This window comes from Aphis gossypii, chromosome 2 (genome assembly GCF_020184175.1).
Source record: "Aphis gossypii isolate Hap1 chromosome 2, ASM2018417v2, whole genome shotgun sequence".
In the NCBI taxonomy this organism is placed as follows: domain Eukaryota; kingdom Metazoa; phylum Arthropoda; class Insecta; order Hemiptera; family Aphididae; genus Aphis; species Aphis gossypii.
In genome coordinates this window covers 24,789,293-24,794,984 of record NC_065531.1, presented here as the reverse complement: position 1 = coordinate 24,794,984, position 5,692 = coordinate 24,789,293, and the positions used below count along the sequence as shown (strand labels likewise).

The window sequence follows — 5,692 nt, the reverse complement described above, 5'->3', positions numbered from 1 at the left end:
AACACTTTATTATTAATAAAATAAGGTTATAATAATATCAGCTATTTTCAACTAAAACAAAATGCCATACTTTCATATTTCCGGGTTCTCGTCAACAAGGTAGCCTATGGCGAGATTTGACGGAACTGCAGCAGGTTACGACTGCATAACTACAACAACTGATGTTAGTCAATACTCAGTAGTCACCCCACAATGTAATCAAAACTGTTTCTATTATTAACTCAAACCCCTTTTCAATGAGTATGTCTCCTGTGATTTAAAATAACAGATAGTTCATGATTGCTGACGTACCATGTTGCAGAATTCATCTCGAAAATAATAGCTTCTTTGCGGTTTATATTAATAATATGATTCATCGATGATTGATTTGAATCGAGGAAAATTATTCTTTACGCAATATTTTTCATTGTAATGTCGATGATTTCTATAATTTCGCAGTCAATAGTCACGATTTTATATTAAAAATGTAAATAATTCGATTTGGAATTACGTTTATTCTTATTGTAGGTGTTCGTGACGAGCTTTCTAGAATTTTCTACTGATAAATAAGAGCTCAATTGTAATCTCGTCACCCATCTTTTAATTTTTTTCCCTACTTTTTCCTAAACATATTACCTACCTATTGTAGTTGTGAATCTCAATTAAAACATTTATCAAAAATGATTATTATCATAATTAATAATTTTTATTCAATATTATCTTTGAATATTTTGTAAAATGAACTAATTATTAAATAACTATTATAATTATTATAACTAATTATAAGAATAATAATTCATATTATATTATAATTATCATCATTATCTTTGTATACATTTTTTTTTTTGTATCTGTTGTTGACTGTTGTTATGATATTTTTTTTTTGTCCTTTTCGTTTAGTTATTGGACATTTATTATTGTTAAATCGAACCAGCAACTTACTGTAATTTATTGTTATATTGTTTTTTTATTTTTTATGTATATTTATCGTGTATGGTCAAGTCTTTGAAAATCAGAATTAGAAAAAGTGCACAAATACAAGATTAACACGATCATACAATCGCGTCCCGTAAAAATGCCCGTTGCAAGAATATATGTTTCAGACGCGTGAACAAACTGAGACAAGTTATTTTATGTCCGTTTTTAACGACGACATCGTATTATTATATGGCAGAGAGTATAGTATCCATTCAATTCCATTAACTCCAAAACCGCTTTCATTAGTTAACGAGAATGGCGCTGTGACAACGTTCATATCTAATTGGTGAAACTCTCAATCCTACCGAATTTCATTTCGACCAACAGCCATCTGTGTGCAGTGTCTTCAATCATGCAGCATCCCGTAATTGGACGCCACATTAACCTGGTCCCTTTCAGCAACGAGATAGATGTTGACTTACTCCCGAGAATCTCGCATATCAGGTATTTCGCTCAGTTTTCAATGGTGATTAAAATATAATATTATTTAAATTTATTATTTGGACTCCTATCACATCTCAGTTAGGACAATGACCCACTTACCACCTACTGTATAGGAAAGTGGTGCCCACTTTTTTGATGTAATATTACCTGCTACTAAAACTTTTCTTTTAATGTTGATAAACGCGTATTATTATAAGCGTATTATAATATTTAGTCTCGGTGACTGCACAAAAATAAACATAATAATAATATTATACACATGGAGTATAAGATTTCGTCGCGAAGAGGATTTTTTTTTAGTTCTTATTCGGAAATAGACATTTTTATAGGGGAAAAAAATTTAAAAAACGTTACGTTACAACATTAGTTTTTTTTTTTTTTTTTAACAAAATTATTACTTCAAATATGTATGCGCGCACGATGGCCATTAAGTAGAGGAATTGTTCTTTTGGGGGTCATTCTAGACGAAAAAAAAACTGTTTTATCGTATATACATATTGTATAAATAGCGTACCGCCGTTATACTTTCAACTTAGTTTGAATAAAACAATTGTGTAAAAAAAAACTGAACTAAACTAAAAAGGCTCGACGGTGATAAATCTCAAGTAAAACGAATACATAATAAATTACTTTCGGGAAAATACGTTATTAAATACACTACAAAACAACAGCGCGCCCTAATGATCGTTATACACACACACACACACACACACACACACACACATACACACACACACACACACTAGCACGCGTGCGAGACCAGAAATATATACTCGCGCGGTCGTTTTCCGCCGTCTAGACGCGATTTAGACTGCAGTTACAAGCACGCCCGCCTTTATTCATAAATATATATTAGTATGATTAACATTTGTGATTCGGAGAGGTCGGAAGAGTAGAAAAATGGTGAGAAAAATCTTATCGAGAACACGGTGTTATGAGCTCGATGACGACTTATTGGAATATAGTACGCGCGCATAATGTAGATTTATTGTATTATAACTACAGTAGAAACCATTTACAATTACCCCAGTTTTAGTGATGTGTTTAATGATCTAAAATGAAATGTTTTAGTAAACTTCTTTGTTTTATTATTGTTTTAAATTTTATCGGTTGTTCGTTGTCGAACGACGCCGTGTTCAATTAATGAACACAAAGATGTAATATAATGTTTAATTTAAAAAAAAAAAAAAACTAAACAAAATAATTTAGTATATTGAGTATATACTACCTATATATAACTAATACGGAGTCGTTATAAACGATTTCTACTATATACTTTGAATAGGATTAACCGCGGGAGGGTTGTTCGTATAATAATACGTACGCGACGAGCGATTAAATTGTTCAATGTTTATTGTCGTCAATTGTTGGCACGGCAGAGCAGCAAAGTAGAAAATAAGTGGGATAAAGATAAGCGCGTTGTCAAAGCTTATACGATATTATATATTATTATAATCGCGCCTGCACAGCCCGTCATTTTTTTTTTCATTTTCACGCTCCGCGCGACCTGCCCTGTATACGACATTACTGTCATGGTGTTATATTATAATTCTATTATATTGTATCAATAAATTTAGCTCGTTTGAAGAAGAGGCAGTGGATGCAGAAGGTCCACAGAGATTCCGCGCAACAAATCAAACGGTGGTGGTAACCGGATAACGCATAGTGAAAAAAAAAATCAAAAAAAAAAAACGGATTCAATGGGACCCTCGGCCGACGTGTACATTACCGTACGTCACATATTATACACAATATAATGCGACGACCAAATTAGTGGACTGAAAGGATTTTTGTGAGCTTTTCATTTTTATCAAGTCGTTTTAATAAAAATAAAACACGGTTTCTTACTTCCGTAGATGCGAATTTCAGTGATATCAACTGTATTAGACACGTTCACTCTGATATATCGACCGAAAACTAACTCTAATATTTTGTAACCGATTTAGTAAGTTGATTTTTATATTTTTTAAGTCAAGCTATCTGGACTTTGCATCAGATATCAAAATAAAGAACTTTAACAAACATTTGGGGGTTAGTTAATTACTGTTATCATTGGTTTTAATATTGATAATTAGTAGGTGATTATATTAAAATCTAAAAAATACATCTTTGATTTAAAGAGCATTTTTTCAAAGTTTATCAAAAACCAAACCAATATATTTATATATATATATATTATATAATAGTGTATACTCTTGTTAATTTTATACTTACGTATATATTTAATTGTATAATGGTATAGATATATATTATAAATATCTTTAACAAATAAAATTCCCCTTTAAATAACTATAACACTTAATGATTACATAATCTTATTAAATCGAAAATTAATTGAACAAGTTTTCGATATTTTGAATTTTCTTATCTTAATTTAGTACTAAAAATATGTAATAATATAAAAACATCCATAAATCTATTTCATTTAATAAAAGCATATTGGACTATACTGCTGTATTATAAAGCATGGCTGCACGTAAAATAACATTGTTTTAAATAAACGTGAACAATTAACCTTATAAAAGTTCTTTAAAAATAATGTTTTATATCAGTAGGTATATGTATATACATATTAATTTTATTTCTTTAATGTAAATTCTTTTAAATAAATAAATATATTTTTAAGATTTTGATAATTCGAAATTTTTAACAAGTCAATTTTTTTTCCTTCGTGAAAATCAAGTTACTGAGAATCAATTGTAAATAAATAATATGATATTATATTAATAAATAAATACTTAAGTTACTTGAAATTTAAGTAAAAACTAATATAAATAAAATATTTATTTTAAATATAATTATTATTTAATTAGAATTGCGTATAATTACTAATATTTTATAATTATATATTGTGAAATAATATTAAAGTAATCATCAGTATAGTTATAAACATAATAATATTATACTCATTTTTAATATTTTTTTTCAAATTGTGCTCTTTTTTACATTGGGAGACAGAATAGTATTCCAAAAAACTGAAAAATAATTTATACTCAAAAACCACATTTATAAATCATAAGTTTATTTATAAATAAATTAATGTTGAAATTCAGTGTAAACAACCTTTAGAATTTTAAATCCGTTTTTCTGGTTTTAACACAAGTTACAAGTTTACAATGAATGATGAAAATAATATTTTAAATTTTACAATGTAATCATATTTTGTTTTTTATTTCACAGAAAAAAGGAAAATATAGACAATTTTATAAATGGATTCAAAAATGTTTTTTCTGCGAAAATACATTCGTATTTTTAGACTGTATAGTGTATAATATAATAATGTTATTATCGTGTTATATATTTTTCGTTTCTTCAATTCGAACCGCGTAAACCGAGCAGTCGTTTTAGTATGGCGTTTGCTACCCTAATCGTCAGAAAATGTGAGCGTAAAAGAAAAAGGCATTCGTACCAAGATTTTTCTAAGTCGGGTGGTTCATACATCGCGATAACCCTATTGTTACAGAACTTATCATTATTTCTGCGTGCATTATCGTCTACCAGAAACGAATCGAGCCGTGATTAGGACTGGAATGCAACCCGCCGTAGTTGTCGGATCGTAACCAAACCGTAACCACTTTGGTTCGGGTCAACCCGCAGATTTGTAAAAGTTCTCGAGGAATATGGGGGTCTGTTGATATCGGAAAAGAATAAACGAAAAGTAACCGAAAAGTGGCGGTAGATGATGCTGACTATGCGTGCGTGAAAAAAAAATAGCTTGGATGGGCGCGATGCAATGATAATATGAAACCAACTATGGCTTGAGAACGACACGTCGATGCTTAGTTTTTCACCCTGACGGAAGGAAAACGATAAGTGCCTAAATATAATCGATACGGGAATGATGTGGATTTGTAAAACGCGTTGCGATGATATAAAGCGGTCAACATCGATGTTATACTTAGTTTTACCGTGTTTAGCATTAGCGATGATTTTCTGTATCCTTTAAATACATGAATTACAAATAAATAATAATTTTTATATGTTTTTTGATGAAACAACGGGGACTTTGAAAACAGATCACAATTTGTTGTTGAAGTCTACTATTGCTATTGAATTATTTATATTTTTAATTTTTTAATTTAAACTTCTTCAAAAGTCAAAAAACGATTTTTTTCTCCTTTTACATCATGTAAATACGTATAGCTTATTATTTTATGAAATAAAATAAAAAATATAGAAAAGTTGATATCGTGAAAAGACTTAAAAATATATTTAAATTTATTTTTAAAATGTTTATTTCTTGACTAGATCAATCGTTTGTAAAGGTACTTATACAGTTATAATGTCAGTA

General features: G+C 29.3%; 1 long non-coding RNA gene across 1 annotated transcript; it reads left to right on the top strand.

The window, feature by feature from the left end:
- Positions 1-899: 899 nt before the first annotated feature.
- Positions 900-3,381, top strand: LOC126550205 (uncharacterized). Its single transcript, XR_007604246.1, has 3 exons — positions 900-1,401; positions 2,979-3,193; positions 3,258-3,381. It is a non-coding gene; the product is annotated as an uncharacterized LOC126550205 (long non-coding RNA).
- Positions 3,382-5,692: the final 2,311 nt, after the last annotated feature.